The sequence below is a fragment of the Ischnura elegans genome, chromosome 9 (genome assembly GCF_921293095.1).
Source record: "Ischnura elegans chromosome 9, ioIscEleg1.1, whole genome shotgun sequence".
NCBI lineage: Eukaryota > Metazoa > Arthropoda > Insecta > Odonata > Coenagrionidae > Ischnura > Ischnura elegans.
In genome coordinates this window covers 97,068,110-97,092,992 of record NC_060254.1, presented here as the reverse complement: position 1 = coordinate 97,092,992, position 24,883 = coordinate 97,068,110, and the positions used below count along the sequence as shown (strand labels likewise).

General features: G+C 36.8%; 1 long non-coding RNA gene across 1 annotated transcript; it reads left to right on the top strand.

The window, feature by feature from the left end:
* The first annotated feature begins 7,040 nt into the window (after positions 1 to 7,040).
* Positions 7,041 to 17,678, top strand: LOC124165332. Its single transcript, XR_006866208.1, has 3 exons — positions 7,041 to 7,241; positions 13,615 to 13,833; positions 15,990 to 17,678. It is a non-coding gene; the product is annotated as an uncharacterized LOC124165332 (long non-coding RNA).
* The last annotated feature ends 7,205 nt before the right edge of the window (positions 17,679 to 24,883 follow it).

Here is a 24,883-nt window from a genome sequence, read left to right as displayed (position 1 = left end):
TTGTTTTGTGCCGTACTTTTTTGCCTAAAGAGGGCTTGAGTAGCCCCGGAAGAACAGTGCAGGCCTGCGACACCGGTATTCTTTCCTTCGCTTGTGCCCAGGCGAAGAGGACAGCATTCGTTCGCCTGATTTCAAGGCGAAGACGCGTTTTTATCTCGCCGAAGCTCGGGCGAGAATCAAGTGGTGGAAGGACGCATGGGTGCAGAGTTCGGGCGGAAGCCAAGGTAAGGCGGGATTCCCTTACTTATTTTCTTCCACCCCCGTCATTTCTTCCTTTCATTCTATTTAATTCTTTGGTTTCCAGTCCCTCATTCCTCTTTCTTATTATTTTTCGTCGTAAATGTAAGGCTAGTTCCGGCCCTGCATGAATTGCATTTCGGGCGGGACACAACGGCCCCGTGGCGCGACACACCCCTTCCACCTACCTTCTTCCTCCCCCACAGATACCACATGATATAAAAGGATTTTTGACTGCTTGTAACCTTTGTACCTGAAGATGACGCCGCTGCGTCGAAAATAGTCGTACCGCGTAAATAAATTGGTGGATTAATACAAAGTTTGTTCGTTTTTACTCATAGAGGATTTGGACTTCGTAGAAGGAAACAAATGAAACATGAGCTACAACCTTTATTTTCCAATTATTATTGATGTAAAATATGCATCTGCCACAATATGGTTCAAGAGTTGTTGTTACAAACACCTTATAAGATAATACATGAACCAGAATATATATCCACTGTACACAATGTGTAAAATATTTACAAAGTATACAATACTAGCTGATCAAGCCAGTGATGCAGCGAGGGGGGGGTTTGGGGGATAAAACCCCTCCCCAGAGCTCAGAGAAATTTTCAAGTTTAATTCGTTTTACTCAATTGGATTTTAATTACCAATAGAATAGCGTAGGGATTAATAAATTATCCCTCAGAAAGCCGTAAAACTCACTATTTAACCATTTATCCTAAAATTCCGCAATTTACTAATCTCACAGCTACCGCTTATCCTGGTGGGTATACCATACCCCCCACACACCGGATTAGTTGCACCTAAACTTCCCCCAGCCTTAATTCCTGGCTGCGCCCCTACATCTGGCAACAGGGCAAGCAAAGGTGTTAGAAGATAAAGAGCGACCTGTATGGTTTTTTTGAAGGGTTATTCGAAAAGGTTACTTTAGACGGTTTTCAGATGTCTGTGCGGTTTCAAGGAACAAATTCACTAAATAGACATTATAGGAGCATCATGTATTTATAAATTTTATAAGCAGTGAAAATTTCATCTTCCATATGATTTTTCTTACGAAATTGCTATTTTTATTAACTTTTATCCGATTTTTAATGCCCCGTTTACACAACGATCGTCGGGACGTTGATCCGTACGATCGTAACCTCAAAACGTCGTGTAGACGCGCAGAGTTACCATCGTAGGCCTTAGTACCTAACACTGCCGAACTTACGATGGTTAGCGCTAGTGTGCCAAGAAAAAAGAGATCGAAATGAAGATCGATGCATATACGATTCTTTCGCGCCGTTGCAATCTTGATACAGTAATTGAAATTTCATAAATAACTCTAATATATCAAAGATATATGGCAACGAATGAAGACATTATTGAGCAGGTAATGGAAGGACGTGATGGGAAAGTTTTTTCTGATGTTCTATTTACCAAATGATATCGGATATTCTATACTATACCAGTTTTATGTATTTCTTTATTTACAGGTTAACCCATTCAGTTTTAGCACATGAAAACATTAATATTCTTTTGCTTCTTAATTTCCAAGATTTCAATTTTCTCACGCAGTGTCGTCGTCAGTTGTTATCTGACACAATTCCGCAACGAGGGCAGCACTGAGTTACGATGGTAACTTTTAGACGTGTAAACGTGCAGTAGTCGCGATCAACGTCGCGACGATCGTGGTGTAAACGGGGCATTTAGGCGCTGGGAGACCGGAAACGGAAGCGACAAGAGAAGGACGAAAAGCTCGTGAGGCTCTATGGGTGCGTTCCGAATCACGCATCATGCGCATCAACGCATGACCTTGATGCAGCCGTTCCGAAATTGCATCAAGGCATTGATGCGCTTATGCTGATGCGTGATTCGGAACGGCTTGATGCGATATGAGCGGGAAGTATTCCGCCGTTCAAAATACCCGCAGGCACCAGTGCTGGAAGATAGTTCGGGTTAAGCGATAACACAATGATTTATATGCCGAAATTTAATATGCATAGTACTTATGATGACGAAAAACGTTTATTGATGCGAATATTAATACTTAACTATATTCATTACGGTCGTTAGAAAGTTCCAAGCCGTGACTTGCAACTCATATTTACTTAAAATAGTGATAGTCTGAGCGAATTGACGGGAATTTGTGTAGCTAACTCGAAAAACGGTCAATAAGGAAGCGTAGTGTATAATATATCTCAGCCATAAGTGAGTTTTACGGGTCAAATTGTTTTGAAGAGACGATTTTTACGATCAATAGTACATAGATTTAGCTACTAGACATCAATGTACCTATGGTTTTCCGATGATATATATGACTTGAAAACAAATTTTTTTCATAAAAATCGGGAACAAATACTTCAAGCCTCGATAAAATGTTCACAAACGCTTTTTCATACTGCATATATAATGCTTAAATATAAACTCCAAGACATTTTTATTAAAGTATTCTACTGCTTGGTATAAAGGTAGGTTTGCATGGAGCATTCCAAAAGCATTCCCTTTGCCATTCCCCCCCTGCCCATGATCATGAATTCACAACTTCACCCTTTTCATGCCATCTAAAAATCCTATTCTCTCCTTTGTTTACCCAACATTCTATCCTCTGATAGTGTTTTCAACATCCACTCCCAACTCAGCACTCGCCTGACCCATACCTCCTGTCTCCTTAAGGATTAATTCAACCTCTCCTCTCAATATGGATCTCCTTAATTCAAATTAGAATTCTATCCAGAAGCTGCCTCAACATGTCTTGCACTTTGTCTTTCTTCTCTCAGTCCACTTCACTTTCTCCTTACCCAGATCTCAAACACCTCCAGCCTCTCCCCAGATCAAAATGTTACCAATTTACCAACTAATGTACAGTCTGTAAGCAAGCTAGTTAAAAAAAAGACACATTTGTCTTGTTTGATGAATCTGGATACAGCTTACTTGATGCCAGATCTTTGGAAGTAAAAGGGGTGATCTAGCCACTAGTTTTGAAGAAAATGCCATATGTTATCAAGATTTGAAACAATATAATTCAGAAAGTAAAAGTAATGCAACTTGTTACATAGGATTGACTGTGAAAGTAGTGGAGGACTGTTTACCAAGTCTGTGGCACAAGAGTAGCAGACTTGTGACAGAGTAACATGCAGGTTATAAAGAGGTTGTCAATGGTGTGGATTGTCCCACTAATAAATAAATTTCAGCCTTGCATAACATATGTTGATGGCAAGTTAGCAAAGAAATGATTCGAAATAAGTGCTAGAATGGATGCAGTATGTAATAAATTATGTCTGATCCTCTCAGAATTGTGTGGTCTGATGGTACTATAGGTGAAAGTATATGTATACTATTTATGTAAAATATATGCTCCCCTTCACTGATGATTGTACAAGAAAGGTTTTTGTTTTCTTTATTAAAAGTAAGAAGTCTCATTTTGTCCTATGATGCTATTCAATTTTTAAGGCCAGCATGGAGAATGAGACAGGAAACAATATGAAATGCCTGCATACAGATTATGGGGGTGAATATATGGGTCAGGCACAACAGGGGGAGTTACGGGCATGTGCGATAAAAGATAAAACTACTAAATCTTATAATCTTCAAGCAGCACTGAATAGCTGAACAAATAGAAAGCAAGGTACATACTCTCTACCACCAATTTACTAAAATATTATTGGGTTGAAGCTTGTTGAGCAGCTGTATATCTCGAAACAGTACCTTCCAAAGCAGGAGGGAATGCAATACCTGAAGAGAGATGGTCTGAAGGAAAATTTATTCAAAGACATTTAAAAGTATTTGGATGTACTGCCTATGCTTATGTGGCTAAAGAGCAATGAAAGATGCTGAATGCCAAATCCAAAAAGTATGGATTATGGGGGTGAATATATGGGTCATGCATAACAGGGGAGGTTAAGGGCATGTGCGATAAAAGATTAAACCACAAAATCTTATAATATTCAAGCAGAAATGATTAGCTGAACAAATAGAAATAAGGGATAATTAGTTACTAACCTCAACCTGACAGTGGAGAGAATGGCAGTGCTGAACTCACAAAGGTACCCAAGTAGTGAGGGGAATATCAGAATATCAAGTAATGAAGACTCCATCCCTGAATCAAGTTGTGGGGGTAATGACAAAGTTCCAACTCGTGTAAACACTAGTTTTGAGAGTAATCAAGAAAATGAGACAGTGTTTGGAAGCGAGGGAGGAGAAGCAGAAGAGATGCTTCCTTTATAAAATGCAGTGGCTCGAAAATTACCAGATCACATTATCTCCTTGTCATCTACTAACTTGACCTGCAATCAATCCTTGTCTCATAGAAGCAGCTCCTGGTGACCCAAAAATTTGTCCTGATGTTCTATTCCTAGTTTTGATTGGTTGTCTTATGTATGCAATGATTTGTACAAGACCAGATCTTGTCTTTGCAGTGTAAAAGTTAAGAAGGTTTAATGATGATTTTACAATGCAATACTGGGCATATGCAAAGAGTATATTAAGATAGTTGAGGGAGCTATAAATTATCACATATCTTATTCTTTGGAGAATGTCAGTCAGGAACGTTTCTTGAGGGATACAGAAATGCTGACTTTGCCATCGACAAAATAGATTGAGTATCCTGTACTGGATACATGACAAGTTAATTAATGGAGCAGTGGCTTGGGAAAACAAAAAGTAGTGCTGTGTGACCATGTATACAATAGAAGGCGAGTATGTAAGTTTGGCAGCTGGAGCAAAAAAATAGTATATTACTCTCCATAATTATAAAAGAAATTGTTGGAAAGAACTGCATTAAAATACTTGGTAGTGATGTGGTGCATGTATGCAATGATGAACAGTCTGCAGTAAAAAAAATTCTAATTGTGGAGATGGAAGGTCAAAGAACAGAGGTTAGACATCATTATGTTAAAAACTCTGATGCCAAAGGAAAAAATAATTGCTGATTAAATATGTCAACAAAATATATTTGGTAGCAGATGTGCTTCCAAAGGGGCTTAACAATGTTAAACATTTGAACTTAATCAATATAATTTTGTAGCTGATGGAAGCAACTAGCAACAGGCTTAATCACAACAACCTCCCTTCAACTAGGTTACAATTGTAACCTAGTTGCAAAGTTGAGAAATAAATAGCTACAACATATTCTGTGGCGACCACTACTGCACTGTTTGATCAATAAGAGGTTTTGAGTCTCATTTTTCAACATATGTACATATTTAACTGCTACCAGTCCATAAAAAAAGCCTAAATCACAATAAAATTAAGTATTTTGTGAATTGAATAATTGGGCATTGTCAGAGTGGCACTCATCAAATAGAATTTTTCCCATTCCTTCTGACTTTAGAACATTTTATATGGTGTAATTACAACTAAAAATTGAACTTAAACAATGAAAACCGGTAATCACTATAGTGATGGTGATTTCCGGTTTTCAATGTTTTTGTTTACTTTTCAAAGTTTTATGATGTCGCTTCAAGACAAATACCAAAGTTCAACTGAGAACTATTTTGGAAACCCAATACTTTTGAGATCATTGATAGAAGTGTGCGTTTAGTTGGATAGCATTTAGGAGGACACCGAAAATAAGTTGGCCGCGTCATCATGATGACGCGGCCAACTTATTTTCGGTGCATGCATGCGTTGATTAGTAGTATTTGGAGCCAATTTATGACACTAACTGCAGTATTCATATTATAATCACACGCTTTGAAAAAAATAATTGCACTGAATACTCAATCACATAAATCGGGTACTTCAAGCACACATCACTGTAAATAAAGCACACATATATGATCCTTGCTTAAAATGTATAAATAAATTACACTTGATGATGTTATGATGATGACTTGATGATTAACAAAATATACTTGATGATGGTATCTGCCACGGCATCACTACCCTGAATGTCTCTTTACTTGAGGTGAACTAATCTCTCTAGCAGGGGAAAATAATTTTAGTACCTACCGAGCAAATTCACTTGCAATGCCGGTGTTTCGCACATTAAATGGCTAATAAACGTTTGGCAAAACAGCAACATTTTGCAACGTGCCTTCAAATGATAGAACAAAGAGATTCAGCAAAGCGTAATCAATTCTTTTATTTCGACGAACTAAGTCTTACATAGTTATTTTGAAGATACTATTATACTGTAAACACTTCGTAGTAAGTAGCTTTTAAACTAATCTTTTCACAATTTAACGTTAATTGTCGGAAATTTCCACAAGTTAGTGTACAGAAGCAAAATTATGGTTAAAACTACCACGCTTGCATTTCAATGCGTGAAATTATAAATCGTATTTTGCATTTTTACCACCAATGAAATCAGTTACGGTTGTAAACAAGTTACATACACGCACACTTCAACGCATTGGATATAGAGTTTCCCATTTTCAATTTTATATGGACTAATTATTTCAAAAACTAATAACTATAACACCTTCAACTCTTTCCAATGATCGCAGAAGCACAATATAGTCGTGTAATCACTCTATGCAAACACAAAACACCAGTCACAATTTTAAAGGTTGCGCCCATTTTCGCCTTCGCATCAACCGCATCAAGAATTTCTGATGCGAGCCGATGCGAGTTGATGCTTCCGAAACCTCGAAATATGCTCGATGCAGGGCCGCATCAATGCGCATCAATGCTTGATTCGGAACGGCCTGATGCGCATCGATGCACATGATGCGCAGAGTCCTCTATATTGCCATATAATAACTACGAAGTTGAGTCGTCGCAACCTGCCATGTTTAGTCATATCATTAATGGCGGGCTGTGATGTTGTATAGGAGGAACGTCGAGTTGGTGCAGTTTTTTCCATTTTTGTAATTGATAAATAAGAGAGATGGGCGGTTCGTCTGCACCAAACTCTTCCATTAGTTGTGGGGATGTGTATCGCGCTTTTGTTTTTCCTTGTAATCCTCAGGTAAGGGCTAAATGGCTACAAATGTGGGGGATGGATGAGTGGCAACCGTAGTCGTCTTCCACTATTTTTGAGGTGAGTTAGAAGATGATGTAATTCAATGTATTGGGTAAGTATTCATATGAAGATCAAGTTCTTACTTAGTTTCGGCTTAATTTGATGAAAGGCTGTGATTTACTTCAAAGATTAATACCTTTGCCAATCAGTTTTACGTTGTACGTAATGTAAACAGAAGAGTGCATAATAATTCCTGCTATTGTTGAGAGTTTTTCATGTATAGGTATAAGGTTGTTTGTGTCAATGGTTTTTAAACTTTGATAGTGCCGTAAAACTGATATAAGTAACTCGTGCTACATTCAATTGATTAATTTAAACTATAAACTAGAATACGCAACCCCAGCAGCAGAGAAGGTTGTCTCAACGTTGTAGCAACGTTACAATGAGGAAACATACAAGTTGTCACAACGTTTCTTAAAATTGTCACAACGTTGCACAACGTTGTTTCAACGTTGTCTCAACGTTGAAGTTCCCAGGAAACAACGTTGTGACAACATTGTCTCAACGTTGTCACAACGTTCTGACAATATTGTCTTACCGTTGTCACAACGTTGTCACAACGTTCTGACAATATTGTCTTATCGTTGTCACAACGTTCTGACAATATTGTCTTACCGTTGTCACAACGTTGTTTCCTGGGAACTTCAACGTTGAGACAACGTTGAAACAACGTTGTGACAATTTTAAGAAACGTTGTGACAACTTGTATGTTTCCTCATTGTAACGTTGCTACAACGTTGAGACAACCTTTCTGCTGCTGGGGTAGTTAATTTGTCATACAAATTGCTTACATGTTGAGGGCTATGGCCACGATAAAACCAATGTTTCCAATTTTGGAATGCTGAATGAGAATTGACCCAGACATGGTCCAAAATCAGCAGAAAAAACAATGGTAATATTTGGAGTAATTTCTCTAAAAATAGGTTGTATCGCATAATGGAAGAGTATAAGCAAATCATAAACATCAGTTGAATTCCTAATTCACATTCATATACTTTACATAGAAAAGTATTACAAATGCTAAGAAATTCATTAGTACATTCCAATATTTAAAGCAAGAAATGGTGACCACTTATTGTACATGAAAGATGGTATAGCTAAAAACGCCCTACATTCACACCATCTTTTCTAATTCACAAAAACTTTTCAAATAGTTTCAGAGTACAGAAATGACCTTAGGCTATAAGTATTTAAAAACAAGTTTGTCATGCAAATGAAAACCTGAAATAGCTTTCCTCATTAAAAATTGCTTTTGAAAGAGTCAAAATAGTGATATTAATCAGTAAAAAGTAATAGCTCAATGTGTAGGTGTATGACTTCATCAAAGTTCAAGTCAAGTTGGAATAGGAACACTACCATAAAAACAATTGCATGTGGCCATCAGCTATACAGAGATCACACTTGGACTATCCCAATTGTGTACTCGAGGAATAATGGATATTTTTATCCAATTCCAGAGGTTTACAAATGATATTTGTTTTCCCCTGTAGTAAGAAAGGACTAAACATTAATCTTGAGCGAAGTAGAATTGGAAAATGCTAGTATATGTAAAGCCTATAAATGTGAAATCATATGGCATCTACTCACATAAAAAGTGGTGCGTCTTTAACGTAGAGAGTAGGAATGAAATAACTTATGAGGTGAATACAAAATTTAATAACATTCTCTTGCTACAAATGAACTTGAATTACAGTAACATTACTTATCATGAGCTAGGAAACAGCTTTAATTAAAATAGGCACTTACTAGCTATTGCATGGTATAAATGAGGGAAGAAAGACTTTTCTTCCCTTCTGTTTGCCTTTTGTAGAATCCTTCCAAATCCCTCAATAGGGTATCAACCGCTGAACCTTTTTGGTTGCTTCATCACCACCAAGATGAGTAGACTGTTAAAATTTGTATTAGCCAGATTTTAAATGCATTTTATTGTCATCCATTTTCACAAAGTGGTTTTTTTGAGTGTGTTTTCCACGCCCAACTCTTGTATAGAAACTAAATTAACTCTGTTTAATTCATTTTCACATTATGCATATCACCATTCAGATCATTCTTTTCTATTGACCAAGTTTATAATACAATAACCAGTTTTTAGCATTAGAGTAATGTCAAAGCAAAGAGTTTGAAACAAATGAAACTAATGCAATGTGGCCCAAAGATTTTTCTTTAGTTTTTCAAAGTTTAGGGTCATTCCATGTCAGTTCACCTAGGCCATGGCACCGACTCAGATTTTTATGAAATTTTTGTCACTAGATACTACCACCTATTTCATTACCCATGCAAAAAATATTTCCTCCCTCACTCTCATGGTTTGCAAGATATGAGGGGTCGAAGCTTGAGATGTTTGCTTAGACGTGGTGGTAGTGGGATTTAAATTCCAGTGTGCAGGGCACAAGGTAAAAATTCATAGCTCAGAAACCAAAAATAAACATTTGAATGAAATTTTGACCCATTGTGTATCCAAATACGTAGCTTCCTTAGTAATCCCTTTCATCCCCCCTGTATTGCAATGTTAGCCAAAATAATGTCCAAAATTGTTAATTAACCGATTTCTTTAGCTCAAAAACTTTTCTTCGTATTTTAAGAATAATCACGAAAAGGCAGACTAGTTAACTCATCCAATTCTTTTATGAGAGGTAAATATGCACTCCTTAACACTTTGAGTGCCGGCTGCTAAATTTAAAGCCCTACTGAAAAATCCAGCCATTTTTTACTATATTCGTACATTTTTTAAAACATTAGCATCAAAAATATATTTAAATCGATGTTCATTTCAATAAAAAGGGACTTTTCTCTTCTTTATGAATGAGTTGAATAACATTTATTGCTAATTCTTAAATATATAATTTAACAATGAAACCTACTGTTTTTGAAAAATAAAAAAGTTGTAACATATGATGTACCACCATAGCATGCATAATAATTTTTTTAATACGCTCAATTTGAACTATTTAAAGCACGGAAATCATAAAAAAGCATTGTTCCAAGCAAAGCATTATAAAACCTGGATGACAAAAAGGGTCAATGCACCCTCAACGAACGGTCCATTGGCCCAAAGAATTTTCACACTAAGTGGCCTAAGATGAGGTTGCCGGTAGCTGCAGAGGACTTTTCGTCCTCAAGACATAAATTGAACTCTTTTTCCATCGAGCAGTTGATTTTTGAAAGACAGAACCCCTAAGCAGTAAACTGGAAAAGTACCACGGACGAAATATTACGGCTTCACGCATACAAAGCCAATTAAATGGAAAGACGTAATATTATGTCCATGGCAATCCTCAGAAGGATTAGCAGGACGTAATATTACGTCCATGGCACGCAAAGTGTTAATACTATGAAATAAAAATGGTGGTGTTTTGACTGCCACTGAGTATTTCAGGTTTTACTTTTTCTGCCTCAGTGAGGGGGATTTGGGACGTGTAATATAAGATAATAAGTATAAGTGTATCCATAGCTTTATGATGATTCATTTGAAATAATGGTCAGTAAATCTAAGACCAAACCAGAGCCACAATAGTGAACTTGTTCATATAATTTTATAAGAACAATACTTGTCTTGTGGCAGGTGAGATGAAAAGAGCCCAAATGGCTTGGAAATGTTCTGTGAAATTATGCTCCTTTCCTGGAATTCACCTATTTTTCAAGAGTTTAGTTTATGGAAAAAATGGTATCGACTTACATTAGACTCTTACTGTGCATTATAAGAGAAATGAAAATACTAACCTAAATAAAATTATCTAAATAATACACTTCAATCAACTACACTTGGTTTGTCATTGCTATAACAATGTGACGCTGAAGTTTTCATCTGAACTGATCCTCTTTGCTCCTAGTGGTTCTGGAAGAATGTCTCTTCGATGAAAGAAGCTGACTTTGCACAACACCAGTTCAGCCAGACTCATTTCACTTTTACGAGTGAAGTGTATTATTTAAATAATTTTATTTAAATTAGTGTTATCATTTACCCCACAATGCACAGTAATAGTCAAATGTACTTTGATACCATTTTTTTTTTCAATAAAATAAACAAACTATAAGCAAATATCTCAAACGATGGGCCACCTCTGGGCAAACATTTCAAACTTCGAACCCTCATATCTTGCAAACTATGAGAGTGAGAAAGGAAACATTTTACAAAGGCCATTAAATAGGTGGTAGTAGCAGGCGACAAAAATTTTGTAAAAATCCGAGTCGGTGGGTGTAATTTCGAAAATTTCCTGGATGAATTGACCCTTTACTAAATTCCAAAATTTTACTGTGCATTCTTATTGACATTCTTCACATTCAATGACTGCGTTGAAGTAGCGTACTGAGTTTATAAACTTAACTATTCTCAACAATTACGATTCACGGCGCCATGAGACGAAAACTGTCCTCTGATTAAAATTTCCAGCTAATCAGATATTGTCGTTGTGCTAAAAACAATGCCTCATTGTTTCGCATTATATATTTCTGTGAAAGCGCGCAGCCTGCAGCCTGAAATTTCTACAATAGGCTACAGTTTCTCCATTGTAGAGATTCCGGTCTTATAGAATCGCGATTTCACAGTAAACATTAAATTTGATAAAAAGTAAGCTTTGGATTGTAGTGTAATTATAATATCTGATTATGATAGTTATTAAAGTTTAAACCCTAGTCTACCAGATATATGCGCAGGCAACACACATTTAAAAAATCCACTTGGTAAAAATAGTTCACAAAAATATGAAAGTATAAACTCTGCCTAATATGAATCAACACTAAAAAAAATTACAAACCCGTTCGGATGATACCCGTTCGAAGGATCTGGAAGGATTCCCCAAAAGTCAAACAAAACACCACAAATTCCGATGGCCATTGATTCGCAGCTCAATGCAAATGATTGCTACTCAATTGGGTTGAGAGTAAAACCAAGAATGAAAATTGATGCACGCAAGAAAGTAAACAAAGCCAATACATTATCATGCCGGCGGCCATCTTGTATGGATGGCACTTCGATAGATCGACAGTTGTAAAACATGGGCGGTAGTTTGAAAATCATATCAGAGGATATGAAATACGTGAGAATGAAATTATATCTAACATACCGCTTGCCACCAAAATTTACTCTCCTTGTTGAGATATTTCGCTGTGGCCATAAAAATATCTAACACCGATGAGGAGTGTTTATACTTTTCTTTGTACATCTACATCGTATTCATTGATGTGAAATCCTTTTAGTTTTTTTAAAATTTAAAATGGGTTTATTGTTTATGAGTGTTAATTATTTTCTATTGTCTATCATCTGTGAAGTTACATTTAGGAATATGGTTAATGGGTTCTCCCGTAAATAAATTTTTGCAGCAGGTATATGATATGACAAATCTGCTATTAATGCGATATAGCATGTCCTCTGCAGGTGTGATGTTTAAGTCTATGCATAGAGAAAATCATGGCTAGTATGAGTTCACATAGCTCGTAAGTTTTATTCAAGCTTGCATATAGCATTGAAGCCAGAATTAGTTTGTCACAGCAAGTTTGCTGCAAACTTGCCGCGACAAGGTTGGTCGTCACAAGCTGATGACAACCCAAGGACAAGTACAAGCGTTTGTCGCAAGTTTGCATGCTAACTGTGTCAGCGATCGTCCTAGGGACAGGGTAGGCCCGGGCCCACCCAAATTAGACAGAAAAATTTAAGAATCGAAGTCCAAAGTTAAACTTCATTTGTGTTTTTTGCGTTCTTTGCCCAGATGATTTTCGGACTTAGTTTTTTGGCACCTTCGTTGAAAATATTCTAAATGGAATTGAATGACGAAAGTCAATGCATCCCCAAAAAAGCTGTTTAAAACGCGATTCATGGACTTAAGAAGTTATTAAACCTTAGATTATGGAATTGGAAATCTAATAGGCAAATGAAAATATTGCCCACAATGTTGCAAAGTAACGTTGCCATTAAACGTTGTCCAAACGTTGCGTCAACGTTAACATTACAGTGCAACATTTGTAACGTTGCTACAACGTTGAGACAACCTTCTCTGCTGCTGGGGAACTTATTTACATGATGGAATGTGGTAAGTTGTTATTATTTCGTCACGTGAAAGTTATACTTGTAAATGCCCTTGAAAGTTATACCTGTAACATATAAATACTTTCACGTTTGAAATATCATGAGGAACTTTACGTGTGATACAATCAATGATACCAGTTTTTATTAAAGACTTACTGAAATCATGTAATATTCATGTCCTTTTTGGAACTATGTTGTTGGTAACGAATGTTTGTAGGCAATTGAACTCGAATCCATGTCGGATTTTACACCTTGTAATTTCATGCGATTTAGAAGCCGCAAAACCTTCCTTGATTAATATTATAGTCAACATACATTACATAATGCATGCACGTAATTATTTAGCCATTTAATCATTATTAAAACATATTCCTGCGAGTTATCTTCGTTTTCCTTGCCACAGGTGCACTTATACGAATCAAAATTTGAATCCACTCGGAAGGAAGGCTGGAAAATATTAAAAGCCCAATGATGTTCCGACGATTTTCGACGTCGCAAATTGTCCTAAGCCTATTACGCCAAAGAGGAGGCGTCTAATATTCGATTGCCGGCTGATAAGGACATGCCACTGGTGTCGCCTGAAGTCTTTTCCTTTGCTGAAGTTGAAGAGCCATCGAGTGTGGTATGTACGTAGGTTGTACTGTTATTCAAACCATTCTTGGCATTTGCTGAGAGAGTGTGTTTATGTTGTTATCAGTGTCAGTGCATTTTGATGAAAGGTATTACTATTGGTGATAACGAAGTATTGTGTCACCGTTCTATTGGGTTACTGTCTTTCAGTCATCTGGTTGTTGGACTTTGTTTTATTTTGTTCATCTTGAGTAGCATTTTCAATTCCATCATCCTTTGCTTTCACCAACATACCTTCGCTCAACCGGTAGCACTTTTTTAACACAAGTTTACTGCCCACTTATCTCTTCTTATGATGACTAAATTTTGAAATTATTCAATAGTAGCACTAACGGTTGTCCTGTTTAGATTATTAACCAGCCTGAGAAACAATTACCTATTAGATCTAGGCTGTACCAATATGATTGTACAAGTAATATCGATCCCTTTATAAATGGGTTTATTGGAAATGTTTCTTACAAACAACTGGTGGATTGATAAAGTGATGCCAGGGCATTTATTAGGGAATTGCATCAACAAAGCATTCATGTATCCTTATCGTCCATTCAATAGTTTAGGTTCTCAATGTCAGGCACTGCCTGAAGTATAATTATTAAAATAAAGTGGTAATTAAACATACTCTTTAATTATTGGTTCACATTTGTACTAATTGTAAGTAAAAAGTGGCAAGCATGCACAAGCAAGTGATATCTCTACTTTCCCTTCATAGCTTCATTGTATTCTTGGGGTCTGTGAACTAATTTACAAATCAAAAACATTGCTGATATTGACAATTCAATGATGTTGAAACTACCTTCATTTTGTGATACCATATTTGAACTAACTGCGGCTAAAAGTACAAAAGAAAGAAGACTTTTTAATAATTAATTAAGAGGTACCTAATTGCTATTTTCATTGTTAAAAGTCCTATTTGTTTACTTCTTTATAAGAGAGTACTTAAATGTTATATTAAAATGTGAATTGATACAATTTTTTTGCTTGCAACCAAAATCATTGACCATTGGTTTCTCGATAGTTTTCCTTGGAAAAAAATCATCTGTGTGTTTTGCATAGTCGATGGCTGGATGAATCCAAGGTTTCGTTTCTTGGAGAGGTTTAGTGTTTTTGAAGACTACATGCAGTCTTAGGAGCTGGAGATATTGAGCATGTCTTTATTTGTGTGTTTATTCATGTCATAAGCACCTATTACCCTGGGTCATGGTCTTCTAAAATCTGTTGTACATAGTTTGTCTGTTTCTATTATGCCTCATTTTAGTGTATTTAGGTGGTGTAAGTCTTTCTTTCTTATATTCCATATATGTCACATGCACTTGGTATTTTGCTGGGATATGACCACGTATGTATATTTTTAAATGAAGTATTTGTAAAGATTCTCATTCATCCATTATATTTTGAGAAATCAGCACAGTTGTTGAAAAATAAGCACGCAGTCTTTGCTAATGCTTATCATCTATCAAATAAGGTAGCTTCTCAAATTGACAAGTTTACTATCCATTGCAAGTTCTTTTCTTTCACATTGCCTTTGATTATATTCTGACAATTTTTCAGTTATACCATTTTTCATTACTTCCATAGCATCCACATTGGTACTTTACATTGAAAAAGTGTTTTCAAAATCCTTCTGGAGTAATTAAATTGAGTCACTGGTTACTCTTATGTTAAGCTGTTTTGGTGGCCCATGACTGTGTCGGATTTGAGAACTACCATCGTGTTTGCTAAATTCATTCTGACACTTTGATATTCAGTATCCTTTCTTGATTAATATACTTTGGATTCAATTATAATTATGCTTCTACTGCATTAAACTTGAGTGTCTTATTCAATAATGTGCTTAAATGTTTCTTCATATCTTGGCTCATCATCTGGGTGCATCAGTTAGAGTAACAGGGTGGGCAATATCTTGAATTCAGGTCCTCCTAAATTGAGTGCCTAAGAATATTTTGGTACTAAATTCCACCCTTAATATTGTATGGATGAGTTTTATTTATTTTCTAAGTGGATAGTCCTTTTACCAAGGTATTCTGCAGTACATATATTTTGCATTAAATTGTAGTGCATGTTATGTGAATGCCAGTGGTGATTGTTTTATTCTCATATTTTACTCAAGTTCACTCAGTTAATGTCACCAAGATTATTCCTTTGTTCCAGATTCATCGCTGCCTGTTGCATCAGGTTTTTCTGAATTGATGGCTGTATAATGGAACAACTGCTACAACGATAAGATACAATTATTGCATTTCAAGTCCAAATAACCTAAGCAGGAGAAGCATGTGCAGCATTATATTCCCAGCAATCATCTTCTGCATTGGCTTTGTGGTGTCACCTTGTATTTTGCCTAATGAGAGAATATATCAGGAGTAGCAAAATTTATTTTTTTCTTAAATTTTCTAGCTTGTTGTCTGTTTTTCTATATTCATTTTCAAAGGCCAGACTGAATGATATTGAACTTATATATGTTAAAACTGATTCCATGGGTTGTCATCCGGACTAGTATTTATAGCAAGTGTTTGATGTTGCTCCACATAGCTAGTTATAACAGAGTCACATCTGTTAGTGTTTACCTGTCCTTGATGTATTTTATTCAAAAGTGATTTTTTAAATGATTACCTCTTAACTACGTATTTCGTTGCTTTAATCTGGTAATTCACATATGTGGGTATATTTTTGTGCTCTTTACATCAAATTTGATGGTGAGTTGCTGATATGGAATTCTCAATCTATTCAATAGCATGGAAGCTCCTTTATTCTAATGCTCTAGAGCAGCTGACATATATTTGGCCTGGTTAACTAGTTTTTCCCTCTTTGCTTGTTGTGTGTTGATACGATGACTCTAATGAGTTCTTAATGCATATATCCCTCTTTGGCATATACACATTTCATCATTACCAATATGTGCAACTTTTATGCCATGAGTGCTTGGTTATCTACCAGTTGAGTAGTGGTTAATGTGGATTGTTGACGGCTTTACACATTCTAGTGAAACATGATTGCCTTAAGTTGTTTGATAGAGGTATACAAGCAACTGTTAAATCAGATATTTCATTATTTTGGCATAAAAAGAGTAAAAATTACGACCTAGTGTCAGAGCTTTCTTGTTTAAATATCCTTAGAAGTCCTTAATTTGCGGGAATGATTTCCAAGAACACTCCTTACCTAAGATTTTAATGAATGTTCAAGTCTGAGAAAGATTCTTACATCACTTTTAAAAGGTGCATGGTATGTTCTTTTAAAATATGATTTACCTTCTGTTTAATATCTTGTCAAAAGTATGAGCCATTTTTATCATTTATTACCATACAATACTGCTACCAGTCCACTTGTTTAGAGAGAACACATCAAAGGACTTGTGAATAAACTTAGGTGATTCATGCATGCTAAATTTTTGTAACTATTATTCAGATGTATGGCAATCATTCTATAATTATGTTAATTTCCCAAGTATATGATGAGGTAGTAAAAAATAACAACTAAGCTATTTATGTCATTCACATTTATCTCCCATTTAAGGATATTGATACCTAAGTGTGTGGAAATTGTAAGTTTATTCCATGGCATATTTCAGTTAGGCTAACAGAGATGTCATGTAGTAAATCTTTCACGGAATTGCATTGAGACAAAAGTGGACTGAATGAAGAGCCTGCTGTTGACAAAAGTCATATCAATATCTAGCTGACTTGAAGCTAACTAAGAAGGAAGATTTATTTTCATATCTTATCATACACTTTTGAGTGTTTTGTTGCAAAATACATGGGCATGCCATTACAGGAGTTGTGCCCTGGTCATAAAAAACTTCAGTGATCTTTTTTGGATTAATAATAAAATAGTTCATGTCATTTATAGATTGACTTTTATTCCTGCATTAGTGCCCTGGTATATGTTATAATTTTGGCCTTAATATGTGCACTTTGGTTCTCCTTTATTTATCTTATGTTTCACTTGTTTCACCTTAAGCAGAGATGGGAATTGCTTATACACAATTACAAATATATTACCCGGGATTGGGGTATTGTGGGAGGAATGATCTATTTTTCAGTCATAGATAATTTTTTGCCAAATGCATCTGCTTGGAATTTAAAAGTTAGTACCCTTGTGTCAACTCAGATTATAGAAGTTAATATCTTTTGTCTAGTTACCTTCTTTTGTTATAAATCACAACTCACTAGTTCACAGGGTTATGATGTGTTATTAGGTGTTCATTTATTGTATCCCACAAGTTTTTATGTTGATTTAATTGCAAGAGTACCTCTTTCTGTACCTACTAGGCTTTTTGAGAATGGTCTGACATGATTCCTGTTAGATTATTTTCTGTTTTTACTTCTCAAGGTATTGTACGAATGTTTTAGAATTGTTTTCTTTTGTTATTGTTTCTCTATTCCAAGTACATATTTCCCAGGAAATTACCCGAGTGGTTCACCTAGGCTTGTATTTATTAAATTTTATTTCCATTAGAAATGCAGTAAACAATGGAAGGGCTTGCATTGGTATGTTAATAAGCAAGGCGTCTAAGGGTGCGATTCATAGACGGCACTTTAGGCTAAAGTATACTTTAGCCGGGCTAAAGTCTGCTTTTTCCGTTTCATAAACGCCACTTTAGAGGAAAAATGGCCGAATCGTCACTTTACCGTAAAGTGCCCAACCGGAGCTCACTTTAGGGCTAAAGTGTCCTTTACGGATGAATAAATATGGCTGCACCGGCTGTTATTGAAGTTGAAATATGAAGATATTTGGGTTACGGAAATGAATATGAACTAATTTTTTGGTGAGAACACAGCAGCAAACTGGCGCGTTTCAAGAAATAACCATACAAGTAACATATGTCTTTTCCCTGAATATATATCGAGTCGGTATTGATGGAGATGACCCAATTCTTATATTTTGAAGTTTAACTCTATAGGTCGTGTGATAATTACAACACAGTAATTGGTTGAACAGGTTGGCATAATTTATGTTGATTTTATATACAAGTTAATTGTTAAGTTCTTAGGTTATTTATACGTTCATATTCTAGAATTTTCCTTAAAGATACTTGAATATGATAGCAAAATTCTGTTTACATTGGCGTCAATAGCCTTCGTAAACAAAGACTTGATTTTCATATCGTTTTGCCAGCCAAATACTAGTTTCTACACCTTGCATTGCATTTTAAGCGTTTTCATTCAATATTTGCTTAATGTACTCTTTCCGTATGCCTCCATATCACGCTTAACATGTTTCTGTGATTGTGAAACTAGAGTCGAGTTTCTGTTTCGTTTTTCGACTATACATTTGCATGTTTACAATGATGATATAAGATCTCGTCATGAAAGGCAGCAATAAAAAGTAAAACGTACTTTCCTTCATAGCCATATTATCAGCAGCAAAGCAATGTTTTCTCGAGGATGTAGGATTGTTATGAAATGTTATTTACGCAGCATCACAGACTTCACTGACATTTTTTACTGCAAAATTCGTGAATGGATACTCGGGTTAGGTATTCACATATGTTGAGGCATCTTTTAAAGTAGACAAAGAGATATTTATTGATATAAGTCCATTCTCACATTCAACATGTTTCATTGCGTGGCCATTCATTCATTGGTTTTGATGATATAGATATTCTTGACTGTACATTCTCGTCGATTTCTCTAGAATTTATAACCCCTTAGGTCAACATTCCAAGAATTAAAATATTGGTAAGCACAAAAGAATTCAACAAACACCCATACCTCATTCAAAATATGCGTCCAACTGAGACAACCACTGATCGGTAAATCTTCAAATTAATTGGCAGTTTCAAGTTAACGCGAGAGAATTTCACTATTTCACCCACCTTCAATGAACGTACACCATCAAACTTCGACTAACATGTAGTCCAAACAACCGTATGCAGTTAATCATAGAAAATGATCATAAAATGACGTGAAAATATCAGCATTTGAATATTTACTTCGCTGGGAACATCGAAGGGCATTACCAATGCACGAAGCTAATTAAAAGTGATCTTTTATTCAGCCAACTCAGTCATTAACGTACAAAAAAGCTAGTGGGGAAAAGCTTTCAATGACGCAGTATTCATTTACATTTGCACATAATATGAGAAAATACAGCTTAATAAGTCTTAGCAAAATACAACACGAAAACCCAGTCGCCAGAAACATGTAAACAAGTACGCATTTAATATCGTGTGTCATCTTTTTCTTCACTTTTTCGCAGCGTTCATTGCCAACACTCAAAAATTTCAATGCATGATCGAGACTTTAGGAGCTAAAGTTCCACTTTATAAAGTGAGATCCTTGGAACGACTCTGAAACGAACTTTAGCTAAAGTCTCACTTTACCGTAAAGAGAGACTTTGTAAAGTGAGCAATTTCAGTGTCGTCTATGAATCGCACCCTAAACCGTGATTCAGGTTTGTTTTTTCTAGGTTGCTGCAAGCTTGATTCTGGCTTGCATTGCTATATGGGTACAAGGGTGGACTGGCCAGGTTGGCAATCTCTGAGGCACCCAAGGTTAGGGGGGCCCTGCTGCATCTTGAAGGGATATTAAAGGTGTAATTAAAAAAGATATTCATTACTTAGATTACTTGAACCAATGTTTTTTGTAATTATAAAATTTTTCGTATTCATTTGTTGCTTTCTTAACTGCATACTCATTGTAAAAAAATGAAGTGATTTAGGTGTCCCGAAGACAAAAAAGAAACTGCAAGTGCTTATTTGGAAGGGTTATTCGAAAAGATTGTATTTAGTTTCTTTTTTTAGATTTCATTGCCATTTATGGGGCAAATTCACGAAAGAGATATCAGCTCCCTAATATATTAATAATTTTCTCACTTTTCATAGTATTTTTTCATGCTAAACTTCTTTTTTATTAACTTTATCTACTATTTAAGAGTGAGAATAGTGTCAAAGTCCATTTTCGGGCATGCAGTTTCCTAAAATTTTCCAAGAAGGACCTCCGAATTCCCCCATCAGGACCCAAATCACCCCAGACCGCTAAATACTACCATCATTGGAACAGATATACCCTCTGTCTGTTTCTATCATTCACGTTTGGTATTGAGCACATCTATTCATGTGAGTACCCAGTAGGGATGCAGCTAGGAATTAAGGCTGGGGGGGGGGTGGTTTAGGTGCAACTAATACATGTGTGTGTGGGGGTATAGAATACCCTCCAGGATTAGTGATAGGTGCGAGATTAGTAAATTGGCGAATTTTAAGATAAATGGTGAGTTTTACTGCTTTCTGAGGGATATTTTATTAGTCCTTACACTATTCTCTTGGTAATATTAATCCAATTAAGTAAAATGGATAAAACTTAAAAATTTCTCTTGAGCTCTGGGGGGGGGGGGGGGGAGAATTTATCCCCCAAAACCCCCCTCGCTGCTCCACTGGTACCCAGGATCAAAAAAAGGAGGGCATGTCGTGGTCTTTCAATTAGTAACATTTTTGCAAATAAAGAAGAAACCAAAATTGTAAGTAAATTATGACAGCGTTTCATTGGCCTATACAATGAAGAGAATGATTTTTAAATTTGTTCCATGCCTTATGCGAGTATAATTTTAAAAATAATTTCTTTAAAATTTTCGTTACGAGCTTAATTTATTTTCGCTTCTAAAGGGGGGGGGCGTAGCCAGGAATTTCGTTCGGGTTAATGATCGAAAAAACTTTATTTGTCAAAGAAATCTTTTGTAAACTCGTCATTTCTCAATATTTTGTTTTTTATATTAATCAAAGTAACTGTGTTTCCATATTGTCGGGGGGGGCAGGGGGGGTCCCACCGCGCTACGCCGCTGAAGGGCTGTTTCCAGCTGGTTACGCCCATTCATGTACCCGCTGTCCTACTATCTGATTTCAGTCATTAAACTCGCGGCGGAATTGCTTGTGTCAGTACATATTTTGCAAAGAGCCTTTTTATTGAGGGTAAGAGTTTCCGTTAATAGTACTTTCAGTGATTATTTAGCGCAATTGGGTGTCAACCCATTAAAATAAGGGTTCAATCAGGTCGTAATACGCTTAGCCTTTGCCGTGGTTTTATTTTTATTATCGTCGTTTCCATTGTTGTCATGCCTAGAAAATTTGTATTTATGTTACTGAAGGTTTCGAGAATCAATATCAACTATCCGAAAATTACCAACATTCTTCGCTTACCAAAAAAACGAAGAAATTTTACCACATCTCCTTATGGGAAAACGGGGTGTTTGTACTAACAATGGCGGACGTCGTGAATCCCATAGTGGAAGCCTATGCGACGACTCGACATGATGAGAGAGTAGTGTTGAGAGAGCAATCTAGAGGACTCTGATGATGCGTGATTCGGAACGCACCCTATTTCTTTCATGGATTTGTCCATGGTCCTTGGATTTGTCCTAGGAAGGAAGAATATGGGCCGAAGAAAAATTATTCGGTAAATACACGTTGAACACAGTAATGTTTACATTCAGTCCCTGCATACCTCAAAAGCTTTGCTGATGCCTCATTCACATTACGATCGTCCGAGCCGTCGTCCTAACGATAGTTGACCGAACTAGCCGTGTGAATGCATGTTCTGACTATAGTTGACGTAGTTCCGAACGTTGCCACTTTACGATGGTTAGGCGCTGGGAGACCGGAAACGGAAGCGACAAGAGAAAGACGAAAAGCTCGTGAAGCTCTATTTTTTCCATGGGCATTTCATGGATTTGTCCTTGGAAGTAAGAATATGGGCGGAAGAAAAATTATTCGGTAAATACACGTTAAACACAGTAATATCTTGTCAATGCATACCTCAACAGCTTTGCTAACAATCAATTTCCCGTTCACTTTAGATGTCAGCACTTGAGGGCAGCACAGGTCCACAACCATCGTAATGTGAATGCACGATAGTTCCGACGACGGCTTGGACGATCGTAATATGAACGAGGCATGACCGTTAATTTCTCGTTCACTTTAGATGTCAGCACTAGAGGGCAGTACAGGTTTTAACAATCGTCGTGTGAATGCACGATAGTTTCGACAAGGGGAGCCCTTGCCGAGGGCCCCCAATCACCCCAGACCACCCCTACAAGGAGGGACTAGAAGAGGGGGCCTGAGGGTAACCTCCCAGCAGAAGTGGGGGGTCCGAACAAAACTATTATTTATCTAGTGTAAAACCGATACCTCTGTACCACAGTTGGGGTCTATATCCTATCTTCACCCTATCCTCTCTCTGGATCTGCCGCTGACTGTGATCCCCTCTCCAGTTCATCCGCCCTTCCCGGCAAAAACTAATAGCTTCAGAAGTGAATGTGAAAGTCTTGGAATGGGGTAGGATAGAATCATCTATTTCGGGATGGGGAGATTGTTTCGGAGACTCTCCATGAAAGTTGCAGCGGTGAAAGTGGAAACCATTGGTTGTAGCCAGTGCTGAGGAAGGGCAACAAGGTTCAAACTACCCTCTCATGCAGTGGCGCAGCGAGGGGGGGTTTTGTGGGATAAAACCCCCCTCAGAACTCAGACAAATATGTAAGTTAAATCCATTTTACGTAATTACATTAGGATTACTTATAGAATAGTGTTAGGATTAATCAAATATCCCTCAGAAAACTGTAAAACTCGCCATTTTGAACCATTATTCTTAAAATTTTTCTGGAGGAGGGCGCCGGCAAATCCCGCTTACCCTGGCTGGTATGCAATACCCCCACACCCCTAAGTATTAGTTGTGCCTAACCCCCCAGCCTTAATTCTTAGCTGTGCCCCTGCCCTTATGAACTTCTGAGATGTCAAGTGAATCCTTTCACCAAGACAACTCCGAATAAACACCATCAAATAAGGATATAAAGAATTTAAAAATAGTTCTGCTACGGCCTTAGAGAATGAAGTTTTTCTCTTGAAAGTGTGGCAGCTTTTTAAAATATTTGATATCTTGGTAAATTCATTATTATGAAGATTGTCTTATTTCAATTGCCGCTAAAAATTTCTGTTAGATGCAGCAACTGTAACGTAACATTTCGGTTTCACATACCCTTGGTCATGAAGTAGTAATCCTGGTTTTTCTATGATATGTGAACATAAAGACTGAAATTGCAGGTTTCCTGTAATGATTAGGAGTCATAGGCGAATTCAGAGGGGGGCACGTGCCCTCAAAAGCCCTCATGACCCTCAAAAATATGCAAGATTTTTAACACGGTCCCATTATAATGCGTTCGTTTTGTATTACGAGGCATCCTCATGCCCCCCCTCCCCCAGAAAGAAATCCTGGATCCGCCCCTGTTTGGAGTTAATTAGAACTGTATCATGCTCTCCAGTGCTTAGGCGGCTTGGGATTCCGACCTCGAGATAGTCTATGATGGAATTTAACATCACTCAATTGTTGGTGTTATTTTTTGGCACTTTGCCTCAACTTTCAATTGGTAGTATCGAAAGTAATAACATGACGACCACTAGCACTATTAAGAATAACCTTCGATTTATATTTCAAGGTGTTTGAAAAATCGGCAAGGAGAAAAACCTGGTTTATCGTAAACTAAGACCAAATAAATCAAGTAGACCCACTGTTCGGGCGGAACGCTGTGGCCAACATCGCACGGTGGGGAAGTGAGGGGGATGAGGGGGCATGATGTTGGGAATGCAGACAATATACCATACACGCACTTCAGATATTTTAACGCTCATCCGCAGCAAAGTTGCTGAAAAGTGAAGATATTGGGCATGCAAAATGATTATAGACTTTAAAAAAATATTTTCGCGATGAACTAAGGCATCTTATAGCCTTCACTGTGTGCAAAAGTTACATAAACCAAGATTAAGCAAGAAGCGATTGTATTAAATACATTGATTAAGAATGTCATATGTAAACATGTGCAAAATGTACTGAATTGAAACGAAAGTTTTCAACAAATTAATGTTCAAATTCAATATTAGAGTTCGAGAAATCTGCTATTCCACCCATCTCTAATAGTAACGCCAGAAATATACGACTTTACGTTTCTTGACCAGGGAGAAAATGATGGAATTATCCAACAGAGATATTTCTATGCCAACAAATGAATGCCATAAATGTGTATCCGGCACCTTGCTATTTGGGAGCAGGTACATACCTCTACCCCTC